This window comes from Dromaius novaehollandiae, chromosome 19 (genome assembly GCF_036370855.1).
Source record: "Dromaius novaehollandiae isolate bDroNov1 chromosome 19, bDroNov1.hap1, whole genome shotgun sequence".
NCBI classification, from domain to species: domain Eukaryota; kingdom Metazoa; phylum Chordata; class Aves; order Casuariiformes; family Dromaiidae; genus Dromaius; species Dromaius novaehollandiae.
In genome coordinates, this window is record NC_088116.1 from 1,360,839 (window position 1) to 1,377,640 (window position 16,802).

General features: G+C 42.5%; 1 protein-coding gene across 10 annotated transcripts in view; it reads left to right on the forward strand.

Annotated features, from left to right (window-relative positions):
* Positions 1-16,802, forward strand: part of MNT (MAX network transcriptional repressor) — a 110,096-nt gene that overhangs the window by 82,981 nt on the left and 10,313 nt on the right. The gene's annotated exons all lie outside the window — the stretch shown is intronic.

Below are 16,802 nucleotides of genomic sequence, written 5' to 3' on the forward strand. Positions count from 1 at the left end.
ATGAACAGAAATGTTTCTAGCATAGCTAGCTGACACTCCATGAATATTGATGCAAGTGTAGATCTACCTCTGAACAGACTGCTCTTTAGCAGAATTTTTATTCCGTGCTTTCGGAAGGCAGCTTAAAATTCTCTTTGAGGATGTTGGTAGGGATGATTGGTTCTTTCTCTGCCTCTTCTCTAGATCCTTTGTGAAATACTTTGAGGCTTAGAGGCAATGCAGTTTTGTGCTACCTACAGACACATGTACCATCATCTCTGTAGATTGCTAGGAATTAAACTCTTGTCATGTCCTTCTAGGAAGCATAAATTGCTTTTATGATGGTCCGAAAGGTATCCACAGATCCAGAAAATCATTTTGTTTCCCTTAAGTTTCTACCACTCGGGACCCGTTTCAGTATCACCTCTAAATTGTCTTTCTGTACATTGATCCATTCTTTTTTTACTGTGCTGCGATCACCCCTGTAGACCTGACTGACAAATCCAGCCACCTTAGGAAAGTGTCTAGGTGGCTGTGTAGTAGCAGTGGGGCTTAAAGAAGAAAAGCGTGCCTGTGTAGTTCCCTGTACCCACTGTTTAGAACTGAAAGGAATCTCAGCATGGTTTAATTGCAGTGTGTTTGTGAAGTGAAAATGCAGAAGTTCTAGCTATTAACTTTGCAATATTTACATCATATTGTCTGAGACTGTTGAAGTATAGATTGCTATATACGTAGCTCCAGTTTACCTACTGCACTGCCTCTTCACGCCATTAAATTTCTTGGCTTATTAGAGAAAGCACTAAGAAAGACAGGTGAGGTGACTTGTCTCGGATGTGTGATGCCCTGTTCTTAAAAACAAACCAACCAAGTTGCCTGATAGGGCTTCTCAGTCCTTCCACAAAGGCATTTTTAGCTGTGTAGGTATGTAATTTCATCTCTCCTTACCATTCCCAAAAGCACATCAGAGCACTTTGGAGCTGGTCAATTAGAGGAGAATGAATCTTGAGTAGTTAAACATTGTGTTTTTATGGTCAAACACAGCGGTACTTTTTAAGGGCTACAGATCTGCTGGAACAGCCTGATAGTACTGTGCATGCCTTTGAGGGACTCTGCTTAAAGAGGTGTCTCCTCCTTCTCAGGCTCATGATGATACTTATGTGTATGGAAGAGTTTATAAACTATTGCAGTCTACCTGTCTGTCCTCTCAATCTTCCAATCTCTCAATCAGCAAACAAGCTCTGAGCTGAGATGCTCTGAACTAGAGCTACATATTCCACATGCTAGACTAATGAGGAAACTTAAGATAAAGCAATCTTTCTGCTAATGGCCCCACTAGGAGCCCTCACCTTTGTCCTCTCCATCTCCCACCTTTTTCCCTGTGTGTGTGTGTGTGTGTGTGTGGCTTTTCACAGCAGCCTGCTTTCTGAGGGTCAGGCATGTGGACTAGATGCACAGGTTGTTTCCTTTCTAGATCACACACTCGTGTCTAAACCGAAACAGTGCAGCTGTTGACATCTGATTGCAGTTTAATGGCAGGTGTCAGATGAGTTGGCTGGTCGCAGTTCCTAGAAGGCAAGCAGTCGCACCACAACATGGGATCGCTCATTTCACTCATTCTGCCTTCATGCCTGTTAGTCGCACTACCTGATGCACAGTCTCAGTTTTGCAGGTCCAGATCACTGAGTTGTCCTAATGAGGTAGGTAAATTCTGCTGTTTTGCAGCTGGGGAGAGAGAGCAGGAGAAAGAGGTAACTGATAGGGAGAAGGTAAATTACTTGCTCTAGATGGCATAGGGAATGCGTGTTAAAGCAGAAAACTGAATCTAAAATACTGAAGTTGTAGGCTGACAGTGCAGTGCCAGCTCCATTGCTAGGCGTTTGCGTAGACACAGAGTTGCCTCGTCACCTGTTACGGGTTTGATTCTGTAGTCGTCAGGAAGGCTGCAGAATCGGGTCAGGGACAGCCCGCACTGCTGCGTGTAGGCGAGCGCAGTCTCCCATCTGTCAGTGCTGCGGCGCTTGGCTCACTCCTACGAAGGCAAAGGAGGTGGGGTCAGATCATACCACGCACGCGAGCGCGGAGAGCCCAGCCTTCAGCGAGGCGCACGCTCGCGATGGTGAAGGTCATGGTGACCTCACAGCCCTTCCCTCCCTCCGCTCCCTCCTCTTCCCAGCCGGAGCACCCTCGCCAGCGTCCGCGTCCACGTGTGCAGCGAGCACATGGCTAGTGCCAGCCCCCCGCGTCAGCGGGACTGCCCGCCCAGGAGCGCCCGCCGTGCCGGCTGTGCCCGCCGGAGGAGGTGGCGGGGAGCCGCCTCGCCTCCCGCGGCTGGGTGGGCACTGCTGAGCCGGTGCAGCTTGTGTAACCTCCGTGCTGACGTTAGCGTCTGCTGCTCGCAGCGATTTTCTTGTCCGCTTTTTGCACAGGGGTGAGAGCGTCTCTTGCGGCTGATCATTTTAATTCAGAAACAGCAGGGAGTATCCAGAAAGCAGAATGTTTTCCTTGGCATTTGCTTTGCTGCGGATCTAGGCCTGAATCATGACATGCAGTTGCGCTAAAAATCAGACAGCTGTGTTTATTTGCCTGAAAAACAGATTATTAAAAATCTTATTTCAATTTTCAGACTTTAAAAAAGATTCATTTTTTTTAATTTTGAATTTAACTTCAACCTGTTTCAACAAAAGTAATGTGCATGGGGAGTTCGTCCCATAGACGAACCACCTGCTGATGATCCTTGCCTGCCCCGACCAGTTACAGAGGGAGCCTAGATGGGACCCCAGACTGGCCTGGGACATCAGCTGGCAGCTAAGGCTACATGAGATGGATCCCAGCCTAACCTTCAGACAGAAGCACAGGGTTGGTCATGATTAAAAGAAAAACAAAGGAAACATTGCCTGCTTGGCAGTAAGAATACAGAGTTAACACACCCACATATGTGGAACATTTGAAAGACTCTCTTTGCCCTGTATCTCCATGGGCTATTTTTTTTGCCTACAGCTACAGGGTACCACAAATCGCGTTCCAAATTCAGCATATTTCACTTAACAGGCTTGTTGTTTGCCCCTCTCCCTTGTGAAGAGGACATGGGAATTGTACAAAGGAGAGCTAAAAATCAAGATTTTTATTCACAATATAGCAAAGTAGTTCTTCAAAGCAAGAAAATACCCAAACCAAATGACTCTTTCACAGAATGAGTGCAGTGTGCTGGCCCTGAAGCTGTAGTTAGCTCATGATCTGTGCCCTCAAGGATTATGACAGTTTACTAATTGTTGTATTCTCTCTTCCTGTGAAATCCTTTTTTCTTCATTCCAGCTGGAACTTCTTAGAAACAGGCTATATGTTTCCTTGGCTGGTTTTAAATATTTGTATCTGCATCAAATCAGATAAGTCAGAAAGTTAAATTCCAAACTTCCATTTAGCTGTCACTCTAATTTATCCTTAGAGTTTGAATTGTGCTCTGCAACAGTAAATTAGAATCTCTGCAATTAAACATGTTGTTGCACAAAAGGAAATTAGGCTGAACACAGTTGGAAGTTAATAATCCTTTTAAATAGTGATTCAGTTTTAGGCAGTGTAAGCAATTGTGCTGTGAACTAACTTCATGGCTTTCAGTTGAAGGAATTGTCTCCTACTGGTCAAAGCAGCAGAGTAGGCCTCCAGTCTCCAAGTGGCAGCGCCTGTAATAAAGTACACTTGTTACGCAAGCCAAGCCACCTAACCTCTTTGTTCTCTGCTTACAGACTGCAAAACATGGGTAAAAATACTGGAGACCTCCTGAAAGTTCAAGATGTCTAAAAATGTGAGAAACATGTAGTGGGAAAAAATGCTGTTGTCTACTTTGAGAGAGCAGTGGCCCAGTCCTCAGCTGGGGCAGATCAGCATTTGCTCCGTAGAAGTGGTGGTCTGTCTGCAGAGAGCTAGCACAGCAAGCCTGTTTTTCAACAGTGAGCAATATTAGAAGTGGGAGTTGCACTGTTCCTTACTTGTACTGGATGAGTGGAAGACCGAGAATACAGTGTGTAGCCAGGACTTTAATGCAGCTGGGTGTTTTGATTTAATTCACTTTAAAGGATTCCTTCCCCCCCTAGGAAATGTTCTAATCATCTTAGTTGGAGGCTAATTGAAGCCCGTAAGCAAGACTGTTTTCTCTTCTGTGTTCTCAAACTTTGCCTGTCACAATGGTGCCTGAACACCTTCCATTTTCAGGGGTTATTTTTCTGGGGCATATTAGTTTAAAACAGCATCCATGCAATTAGCTTACCAAGTAACATCAGGACACCAGGACAGCCAAAATCGGACAGCACACTAGCAGTACGCAGAGTCCCAGCCTGACAGATTTCAGATCACACTGCGAGTCCTGTTTGTTTGCCAGAATTTCCCCACTGTAACCAAAGTCAAATGCTGACTAAATAATAACCTGCTTACAAAATATTAGACGAAGCTGATCTCCCAGAGCTTGCAAGAGTCAGAGAGCAGAATCCTTTGAAGTTTGCTAAGTAGGAAGGCACTGTGATCCAAACTACTGTGTGTGCTGCTTTAGATACTCACAAAAGTATGGGGGGGGGGGGGGGGGAGAAGTAGTGTGATAAAAGATACTGGGCCTTAGTCATACTAGAGGAATATTTGCTCTGTACAGAAAGTTGACTTTGCTTGCAGATTCGTGGAAGTCATCCACCAGGCCTACTTGCTGCTCTTAGAATTAGAGATGGAAAATAGTTATGAAATGAACTTTTATATGATGTGACCAATTTGTCATATACTGTCTCAGAAAGGGGCAGGAAGGTTAGAATTTCTTTCTGCCTCAGAAAGTAGGGTTTAAATTCTACCCTACATCATGCTAATTTGAAGGATATTGATACACACCTATGGATACTAGCAGAAAATCTGTCTTTTGGTCCATGTCTGTGGTCTTTCCAGTAATCACCCAGTTGGACTTTTGTTGCAAAAAATGTCTTTTGGTCTTCTGGTTATATGTACTTAGAGAAATTTATAAATGCATGACAAAGCCATTTAAAAGTCATGTGTCTGCTTGTGTGACTAGGTTGCAAGCCTCTTGCTGTCACTTGAATTGTAGACCAGCTGACTAGAGAGGTGTTTTACCAAAATAAAATAGTCTCCATCTTCATGATGGAAATCTTCCCTCAATCCAGATTCTTGGAACAAGGTGCTGCATCAAAGTAGCTACACACTACTTTTTGGGAATAACCAGCTCTCAGGGAAGTCAAGCATTAAATGAGTCTAGAACTGGGAAGATCCTCTCCACTGGAGCATTAGCCCTTCCAAGCCCTGTCTGAGAGGCACTGACAGGGTTGAGCTTCCACTCCAGCTTTTTGCATTGCCTTTCCTGTGATTGAATGAAAGCAGCAAGTTGCAGCTTCCATGACTATCAGTCTGGTTCCTTTAACAGGAACAAAGTTCATGCAAAAAAAAAAAAAAAAGAAAAGAAAAGAAAAAAAAAAGTAGTATAGTGGACTCAGGGTAATGGAAATCTCTTCAGATTCTCAAGTAAATCTACCGTTTTGTTCATTTTGAGGGAAGTGTGCTGAGTTTCTTCATCTAATTACAAATGCAGACTTCCTCGGTTAAACTAACTTCAGATTGCAATACTCTGACCTCAGCTAACCTTCTGACTGTCCAGATCAATGTTACATATGACAAAGGAAAATAACTGCTTTAGACTGAAGCAAGGACAGAAGTTCACAGGTCTCAGATCTTTGTCAGGTGGAAAGGAAAATAGTTGTTCAGCAAATTCAAACCACTGGACATGGATATGAAATAGTCATAATGTGAAAAGCAATTCTGCTAGGCAGGAGAATGGACTCTATTCTTACATTATCAAAACTGTTTCTCTTTTCATAAACAAAAAACCACGATCCTGCAATAGATGATGTGTCAACATCAGTCACTGGACTTTGGTGCAGAGAGACTTTGGTTCAGTTTTTCACCATTAGCACATTGGTTACTTTGACTTTCCCTGTGTCTGTTTCCTCCTTTGTCACTTCTGTTTGGAGTATGAACTCAGCTGCTATTTTTCCTTGTATTTGTGCAGTATATTCTCAATAGTCACGCATCTCAGCTGAGGTCGGAGGATGCTGTTATAATATCAACAATAGTGCTCATTTAGATTCAAGCACTATAGTGGCTGGATTACTGATCAAAATGCCTAAGCCAAACTGTGATGCCGAATCTGATTTAAGTACCCCACCTTGAAAAGTACAGTTGTAACTTTTTCTTTTTTTGTATTCTCTGCCAGCTACTAGGCGAAGACATTTATCTTCTATGTAACGAACCCAGCGAGAACCTGGGTCCATTAGTAGTTTCAGTACCTCTTTCATGTGAACAGCACTCACATGCCAAGTGGTGCTTCTTAATGTTAGTTACCTGACCCAATCCACTGATTCTATCGTGTCTAATTAGCCTGGATTTCATTGCAAACAAAAAAGGCTTCCAGCAGCAATAGGCTGTGGTCATGCAGCAAGGGTATGGTACTATCTGTATATTTCAGGAAGAAATGAGAAATAACAGTGCTGAGATAGTGAAGTAGAGTAAGTTGCAACCTGCTTAAAAATGTGAAACAGAGTTAGGTTATGCAGTCAGTATAACTCCCATTGGAGTCTGTGGGAGTTGTGAATGCACAGTACATGCAGAAACTAGTTCCTACTCTTGATGGAGTCATTGAAGAATTGACTTTAACTTCAGAGGCACTACATCAGGTTACATCAATATGGGAAATGGGGTCCTAAACTTGAGGAGCTGAGAGATGCTAAGAGAACATTCAGTCCCCTAGCTCTGAGCATTCTTGGCATTTTGCATTTCTGAATACTAAGACTTTTGATCTCTCCATCATATTGCCTGTAAAAGGAGCTATTTTCCTGTTGAAGGGACCTTGCATTGATTTCCAAAAGACTGGGCTAAAGCCCTCTGAGAAATCTCCTTGTCTTTTAAGAAGCATCCATTTATCATTTGCTGAGATCTGTTACTAAAGTTTCAGTGACAGTCATGGGTAGCATGTTTTCTGAATTAAATGGCAGGAGGCTTGTTGCGTTTAGCTAGGATGGCATCGTAGTGTGTAGGCCTAACATTTCTCTGGGTAAATTCCTCCTTTAGATTGCACTGACAGATTGTTTTTCCTTTGGATAACTTGCATAATCATTGAATAAAAGAAACTTTGGTTTCCCATCTTGAATCAGGGGGTTTAGTACTCTAGCTGGTACATCAGCCAGAATCACTTTGGGCCCTCAGGCAGCTCTGGACATTTGAAATCAAATCCTCTGCCGTCCCTTACCAGTTGTTGTATAATCTACTTGAAGGGAGATTCCACCCTGACAGCAGTCAGTGGATTGACTTCATTTGCAGGAGTGGCTGCAAGACATACCATGCAGTAGATGTCTTTAAATGCCCCGTGTTTGGACACTGAGCGAATGGAAGCTGTTTCTTAATCTTTGCCAAACAGGATGGTTCTGCTTCGTACAGTGTCTCACTTGAGATTCATACACTTGAGTTTGAAAAGGGAAAACAGAATTACTACTTTTTCATATTTTTTAATTGTTAGGAAATCTGCCTCTATCATACTGCTGTCATTTAAGTAGCAGTTTAAAGAAATACTCAAGGCTCTAAAAACCAAACCAGCCTCTAATTTTAACATAACCCAGGGTTTCAAAGTGAGTTTTGTTGGAGTCTGTTTCAGGTGCCAGTGCTCATACAGGTTCCTGTGAGATCAGAGAGCAGGCATGGGAGAGAAAAGAGCACAAATGACGTGACAAAAGCAGTAATAAGTACAGCTTGATTACATGGGCCTTATTTTATGCTTAACATTACAGAAGTCACCCACCTTTAAAATTTTGCCATAATCACTACTCGTGGCAGTACTAATTTCTTCCAACTCGGGATAGAAGTGGACCTTCACATAGTGTTTGGATGCAGAGGACAGTGACCCTCAGATTCCTTTTTAGGAAAACAACCAAAATCAACAGCAACAACATAACCATTGTGCTTATTTTGTATTTTTGCTTTTCCCCCATAGCCTCATTGGGAAGAGGTTAGGGGCCCCATGGTACAGAGTTACAAGGGCTGGTTGGACTCCTTTTCTGACTAGCAGAGAGCAAATATGTGCGTTGATACACTTTAAAATTACAGTGAAGTAGTTACTGGCCTGTTCAATTACTAACAAATAGTCACAGGAAAGCAGCAATCGGTGTGAGTGTGTGCTTAAGTGCAGCAGAGTTCAGCCCATGTTACACAATGGGTTGTAGTCAGAGATGTCAGTGACAGCCTGGCTAGGCATACGAGTCAACTGCAAAATAATAAATGAGAGGAATTTTGAAACTTTTTATAATATAGCAGCAGGAAGTTGGTATCAGCTTAATCTCCTGTTGTCACGTCAACAGTACTGTGATGCGATAGAAATACTGATAAAAGATACCTTCAGGTATGTGGAAATACAAGTAAGATTTTAAATGTCTCCCTTTGTCTCAGTTATTACTTACCAAAAGTTAATAGTGATTCTGATCCCGTCTGCGTTGGGGACTTGCCCTACCAATTCTTGTGGCTTTATCAGAATGCGTTCCTGTGTGCAGCTGTGGTTTCTTCCCCCCCCATTACTATTGGGAAAGATCCACAAAGGCTGTGGGGAAACTGGATGACCTTCGTGAAACAGTGAAACTGCTACACAAAACACTGACAAATGCATCATATAAGGAAACCAGAAAAGTAGCTTTTTTTTTTTCTTCCTACTTCCTACATACTTCTTTTGCTTTTAGCTGTCTTAATTGTCTTTTATGTCATAAGGAGTTAAACATACCATATGAAGTTTAAGTTTAGAATGTCCCTTTTGTTGTAGACTTACTGTTTTCTTTACTGGTGACATGCTGTTAATTGAGAGGCAGCCAATACAGCACCCATAGAAAAAGCATGGGCTGCAGTCTGATCATGAGGATATCAATAAAGACTGTTGATCCTGTCATACTGACTAGCTAGGCTGCTCAGATCAATGTAAAACAGCATTTTGGGACAATTAGTCTTTGAAATTATGATTCTGGTTGAAAGAGGAAGGTAGGTTGCAGGCGACCTGTGCTGTCATTCTGCACAAAGTAGGTGCAGGTTGGGTGCCATCTGTTGGGCAGATGTGTGAGTCTTCACTGTGCTTGTGCTTTAGGGAGCCAGTTGCTAACACCTGAGCACTGTTTGCTTGCATTTTTCTGCAGCATTAGAAAGGCCAGCTTTTATTTTGCTCCTCCTCACAAAAGACCTGAAATATTTGAGTGGAAAGTATCTTTAAAAGAAATATGATCCCATTCTCCAAACAAACTTACCCATCCAAAATGCTTCATCTGGTTTTGTCCAAGCCGTGTGTTTCTAGGTAACTGGCACACTCCTGTTAATCCTGGGGCATTGTCTTTAACTAGGTGACCTGGCACTGTCGGGGTGTCTGGCTGTCAGCTGCTGTTAAGAGATTAGTCTGTAGGATGCTTTGGAGTTGATCATTGCAAGATTGTATTTTTCTCTGCAAATTGCTACACCAAGGAGAAGAAGAATATTCCAGATCTTAATTTGTATAATCATACAGGAATGACCTTTGAACTTGCATGTTTATAACATATCTTAGCCAGTCTGCATCTCAGTCAAGTTCAGTTTTTGATAGATTTTGAAAAACAGCTAAGTGATTTAGCAGTAGAAATGCTGTTGGGTGTCAATAGGTCAGTCTGAAAAGGGATAGTTCAGAGGTTCCTAAGTCACTCAGCCTTGCATGTTGGAATGCTAGAACCTGGCTGCTCAAGGCCTGTGTAAAACTTAGCAAAAAAGGCACCCACTTCTTTTAGCACCATTCTACGTAATTCTGTTCCTGTGCACGCACTATGAACAATGATGTTAATTTTATACAGGTTAGGTGAGTTTGCAGAATGCTGATCAGCTGAGAATTAGGGAAACTTTCAAAAAGGAATGAACCATAAATAAAACTGAATTTTAATTTAAAACCCTTGTTATACTCTGCCTTTTTAGCGTAGTATTTGTTGCGATTCAGAACTCATCATCACCAGTAGTTGGCACCTTTCTGCCACTTTGTTTGAGAACTTTGTGGTGCTTTACCTACTCGTGTAAGCGGTCTCTCAGCCGCAGGAGGTCTGCTGTACTGTGCAGTGGTGCTTCAGGTTTTGCAGCGCTGCAGTCCCAGTGACAGCTCTTGGACCACCTCCGTGACGTACTCCAGAAATTCCTAAGTATTGGCCGTGTGCAGGCATTGTAGGAAATACTTGGTAGCTGAGCTAACAGACACTTGCAATCCTTAAGCCCTTTTCCTCCATGGAGACAAAGATTGTGATTGAAGTGTATGACCTTGCACAGGTGCAAAAATTGGGTTTTACATGCTGTCCTGAGATCTGTTCCCTTTGCCTTCAAGGCCCCAGCGGTGAAAGAGCTGGGTTGACCAAAATCCTCTCATGACCCACATCTGATTTGTGGGCCATAGGTGGAGCCATCGTGATGCGAGTGACAAGCACCGACCTCATTGCACCAGTGGAGAAACTGAGGAACAGAGGTGGCATGGGAGGATCTACATCTTTCTCTGAGTCGCAGGCAGAGGAAGACACAGTACCTTCGTCTCCTGAGACCCCTCCCTGAGTTTTGCATGTGGTAGATTATGGACATAAGCAATGCAAGGTATCGCCCTTGCTCCGATCACACAGATAGCCTTACCTCCCGCTCCAGGCAGAGGACGGTGAGTCCGCCTGCCCTGCCTCCAGGAGTTTACAAACTGTAAGGCTGTCAGTCTCGGAGGTTTTGCGCCTTATTTCTGCATCCTTGATGCGTTCATTTGAGATGCGTGGGAGGCCCCACACTCCACTTGTGCTGTTGGGGATGGGGTGTTGTTGCTCCTCTTCTGTTGGGGAATGTAGTTCTGCCAAAGAAAGTTTCTCCACTAGCATATGGTTGTCAGAACTGCCGTCATCTGCCAAAACTGTGTTTATGGGAAGCGTGTTCCTGTTACAACTGAAACCTCATCTACATGTCCCCCAGTGGCAGCTACTCAAAACCTTGGGAATATTTATGTTCTAATATGAAGCTCGTTGATGCATCTTGCTTGTTGACTAAGCAAAATTTATAGAAATAAGAACAAAGGGAGTGCCATACTCGGGGTCCGTCCAGAACTGTATTTTGTCTCTCAGAGCAGCCACTGTGAGATGCCTCCAAGAAAAACAAAAGAATACTGCAGCAGGCAGATAGGATGATAATATGTCTCCACATTTATCTCCTCCTCATCTCTAACAGTGACACATTTGGCTTTAGCTCTAAAGCATAAATGTATTATGTCTTCCCAAATTGTTGTCTGTGCATTATCACGCAGATGCACAAAAAGCTTGGGAAAGTCCAAAGTACAGCAATTTTGCCATTAATAGTGGCCACTTGAAATGCAATGTGATTTATTCTAACATGTGGAAAGTTATTGGAGTTAAACCACAGATACGTTTACATTATCAAACAATTCAAACAAATATCAAACAAATCAAACAAATATCAAACAATCAAACTACTTTATCAAACAGATTAAACTACTTTTGGATAATTTTCCAAGTCACAAGCAATGCAGTACTTTGGGTATTTTGGGCACCCACCATTAACATCATTATTTCCTGAATGATTATGATAATAATACAAAAAAAACAACCAGACACACTACCAAACTTAACACCTTCTCATTGCAAATGATACTGTAATAGTTTTTAAAGATTGGATTGCTCTTAACCATGGATAACCAATATCAAGGAATAAAACATATCTGCTAAATTGGTAAAAGCCAGCATGGTTTTGGTGATTGGCACTGGGAGTGGCTGTGCCTTGCCCTGCTTTGTGTTTGTGCTGTGTGTTGCAGTCCCTTCTTTTTTTTTGTCCTTTTCTGAATTTATTCTTTGTCTTCCTGGTTTGGTTTCTTCTTACCTTCTACCCTAGTAAATACGTGTACTTTGTTCAGAGAACCGTGCTCACAAGAGGCTGGATGCTGGCCTCGTGCAGATAACCATGTTTCAACTATATTTTCGTTCCAGGGATTATGGCTCAATGTGTTTTTTATCAGGGATCTATGTGCTAACAATGTGCAGATAATTAATAACAACAGTTTATGTTCTCATTTCCCCATTATTTCTTTGCTCCAAACAGATTTTCTATGCTGTAAAGTATTTCTATCTAGCTATTTAGTTCCCCTTCTGTAAACTACAGGGAATAGTGCTGGATGCACCAAAATGTGGTGATCACAAATTCTTTGCCAGAACAGTTACAGAAGAGGCAGTGCAGCTTCTGCAGCAAATGATTTGGTCATTTCCTGAAAACACCATGCTTGCTGCACGCATGCGAGGGTGAAGTCACATTCTAGAATATAACACAACTCTTTGGCTGCCTTCCTTGTCTGGGGGTTAAACAAATGGAAAAGCTAGGTCATGAGGCTGCGAACACATGACTCGTCACAACTGTGAGATCTGTAGATAGACCTACACCCGACCGCTCATACCACGCTGCAGACTGCTTAACCTCCTCTAAAGTATCTGCAGGATAGCTCTGTGGTCAGACTAGCCTGCTGTAGCGTATTGGTGATGAGACCTAGGAGCAGAGTAGGATGGCCTGTTTCATCTTGCAAGTTTGATGTTTATTTCAGTGCTCATGTAAAGCATTAGCTTTGAGAACTTAGGAGACTGAGATTGACAGATAGTGGTAGCCTAAAATCCTCATTTTGCTCCTTCCCCTTCCTCTCTTCCCTCAACGGAGAAGCTTTCTTGAGCATGTCTGGGGAAGTTCCAGCTTGGCTTCACATGCCAGTTCTAGCCAGGTAGTCTGTGATGTGTTAGACATACCCGAGTCTCACATTTGCCCTGGAGAGGTCAGGGACAGTCTTCCGCGTTAAGTCTCTCTTTCACTTCTCTCCTAACAATGCCGATAAGCAGTGGCTATCATCCTTTGACAATGGTGAACGCAAGTGTTATTTCATATATAAGACCAAGTAATTGTCAGGTAAGAAATGTTTTCAGTTGCTTGTGTCCAGCATCTCTTAGACTGAAAGTGGATTGTCTATTGAAAGCACAAGTTATGAGTTCCTTAGCAGTGATGCAGTGTTACAGCCTGATCCAAAACGGATGAGCCTTTATGTTAACTTCTCATAACTTTGGATCAAGCTCGTCACAATTTTACATTATGTCTGTGGGAGGTGAGACCGTAATCCTGTACTGAGGTAAGACTTGCATGGAGACCCATGGAAAAACTGCTGTAGTACAGACTGTTTGGATGTAGTTGCACGTGGGTGATTTTAATTGGACATGTGTAACGCTCTTGAGTGCATGTGAATGCTTGTGTGTGAGTGTTATTTCTTTCCTAGAACATGGAAAATAGCAGTGATAAAGCAGTTACTCTGGTAGCTGACAATAATACTGTCGTGCAGTGACCTGTATTTTCCCATCCATGGCAGTAGGCTAAAGAAAGCAGCACCCTACGCTGCCACCACTGCAAGATTTCATCTGTAAAAGCCAGCCGAATGAAACAGTTACCATAGAAACCATAGCTTTTGTTCCTGTGGAAACCAGCCGGGGGTTTCACACAAGCAGAATGTGAGATACAACTGTTACCTCTGCTGCTGGGCCGGATCCTGCCAGGTCCTGGTTTCTGTACCTTGAAGTTACAGGGACATCACAGACTGAGGGGCCTGATTCAGAACTGATTCCTGTTGGCATCAGTTCCCCCTGATTCAGGTACTGTGTCCGGGAATTACAGGAATGAGTACTTAAGGCTTGATGCTATCACCTTTACTACTTTAGGTAGCTGTTACTGACGTGCCTGTTCCACTGAGGTAAGTGGGGACACTGATCTGACTACAGACGTAGAGAGCAAGCTCTTCGTTTTCACTCTGCATCTCTCCTTTCATCACAGCAGATTGTATTGAGTTGGGACAAGCAATTTCTTTAGATACTGGGTTTTGGAGAAACTACTTGTTGCATCTGAAGCACTTCGTAGAAAATCTAGCAAGATTCAAACAGGAATAGATGTCCACTTTTAAAGCGGGAATGTCCAAAATTGGTACAATTAATGCAAAACTTAAAAAGTACTGCAAGCGAGTGTATCACCTCTGCCTTCAGACTCTCAAATCAGTCTCTGGTTTATGGGCTTAGATTATTTGAGGGCTGCACTTTCTTTGGTGGCCCTCTCTGCAGAGTGATTTGTTGTGCCCTCTTTCTTCCGACGTTTCTGGTCGCAACATTGATGGTGACAGGCTGATGGACTAGTTGCACCACAGTTTTGTTGCACTGTGGCAGTCCCTGTGAGGATGAGGTCCTTTTCTGTAGCATTTAGCTTTTTTCATTACATATAGAATTCCGTGACGGGAAACAAAATTCTGTATGGAAACAGAAGGCCTTACTGATGACTTCTGTGCTCAGAGCTGTGGAGATTCTCCATCTAGGATTGCTGTCATTGAGAGGTTTTTGGTTGAAGAAGTCGTAGCTTGCTGTAGTGGCTGGGATCACGGTAGCAAAGAGTTAAAGGATCTGGCTTAAAATTCCAAATCGCTTTCATGATTGCCCATTGATGAGGAATGCTTAATTGGTGAATGCCACGTAACAGAGCACAGCAGCTAAAATATGCTTTAGGAAAAGGTCGTAATTGAAAGTGGTTTTTAAATTGTAATATGACGTTTATAAGGGGAGCCTTTTAATAAGACCTTTTAAATCTCACTGATGCCAACTGCAGGGCTAGCATTATTCTGGAGACAAGCACAGAGAAAGCATTGGGGATATTATTTTCCATCTTGACATAAAAATAAGCAATTTAATTACAGCCAGCTATAAAATGGAAATATTTGTACAGTGACAAATGACTGTTGCTACGTAGCGACAACAGTAGTTTGTTTCTGGTTTGTTTACCAAATAATGGCAAGAGGGATGCACAAGGACCAAATAGCAGTTCTGAAACAGTGAGAAGAATGAGCACAGAGGGGCAAAATGTTACAACTCGTGGTACATTGTGTGCTTGTTGTCATTAGAGCTGTGCTGTTTTTGCTTTAATAATCCACATGAGTAAAGGCAGCTACATGTAAAAGAAAAAAGTCAGATTCTCGTGGGGAGCAAAAGCAAACCCACATATGAATTTTAATTTGGTCACTGCTGTTTAAATAGATGAAAGGACTCTTGTCACGACTGCTCTTGCTTTCTTGTCACCGTTTGCCCAAGTGTGTGTCAGCAGTAGCCGTTCTGTGCCTGCTTTGCACCGATGCAGATGACGACAGACGGTGGCTTGGAGAAGGCTTAGAATCGCAATGAACCCCCGGGCCCATTGCTCCTCTGTAAGCACTGCCTAGCAAAGAACTTGCTCTCTGCTTCAAAATCAGGCACAATTTCTGTGACACTACTCATGTGCTTAATATTAAGCACATGCCTAAGTGTATGGCTGGATTAGGGTCTGAATGGTTAAAGCACCTTATAAATACAGCTTTCGCTTTCAAAATTGTTCTTGCATGCTCAGAGATGGAAGAAGCTCGCAAACTAAATGAATGCTGATCCTTGCAGTGAATTATTACTGTGTACCACCTCTTGACCTCTGCTCCTTATTTTCTGTGCAGTTAGGAGTTAAATTGCAAGAACTGTAAACATTCTAAGTGAAATGATCAGCTACTTTTCTCCAGAGCCAGCAACTGATGTGCAAAACTCCCAAACTGTCAAAAGCCATGGATGCATTAGCATGAAAATCATGAAATCCATGATTTCTTCTCAGGTTAGATCAATTGTTTCTGCTACGTCAGTATCAGGGTCAGGGTTTATTGTCTCTGTTAGTGATGCTCTTGTGGAATTTTTTTAAGTGTATAGAAAAAATAAATAGATCAGTTTCAAAGTTGTGCTTTTCACAGTAGCTTCCTTACACTGTGGAGTAAAAGTTGCCTGGGCAACCAAGGCTTCCAATTTCTCAACATTTAAAAAGAAACAAAAGAATTATATTTGCACAAACATGAGAAGGGTCTGTGTTGAATTTTGTTGCTTAAAAGCAGCAGTCTTAAGGGCGGTGCATTTGCTGAGCCATCTCTGTGAATGTTTGTAATCACAGTCCCATGCTGTTCTGAACTGGTGCTGTGATATGGAAGTAATACTTTGCTCTCTTTAGGAGTTTACAGCTTTTGGGGTTAGTTCATCCTTGCAACTCTCTGAGGAAAGAAGGGAAACAGAAATGCAAATAACTTGAGTAACTGTTCCACCAAAAAGAAACAAAATCAGTATGTTGTGAGCGAGGGTTAAAGTGAGGATTTCACACTAGTAAATTGCAGACTTAGTCCATTCTGTGTTGCTTCCCTGATGAAACGTGAATGTACAGCTTGGCCAAATAGCTGGCCTAGGTATGGAAGAAGAAAGGAGCAGTCAGAGTCTGCTCCGCCTAAACACCGTGATTCAAACATACACTTCCCAAATACGGGACTGTGGCATTTCATTCTGTGTGAGGTGAGGGACTGCACAGCAAGAGACTGGGCACTATGAGTGCTCAGTTATGCAGTGGGGTTTTTCTTAACACTTTTCCTGGAAATTCATCCTTGCCAGAGACTTACGTTCATGACATATGTGAAACTAGTCTAAACATAAGCTCATGAAGCATATAGTTGCACATTAGGAAGAAACTCAGCTGGACTTTTTTGTAATTTTTTCACGTTCAGATAATTCAAAGTTAATCGGATGAACTTTGAAATGCTAGAGATTTTTGTCTTTTCTAATAGCTACCAACCCAAAGCTCCAGCAGATTTTTGGAAGAGAGAGAGGCAAAGCATTTTAACAACAACATTTTAAGTCCAGCTGCAACATCAGGGCTATAAT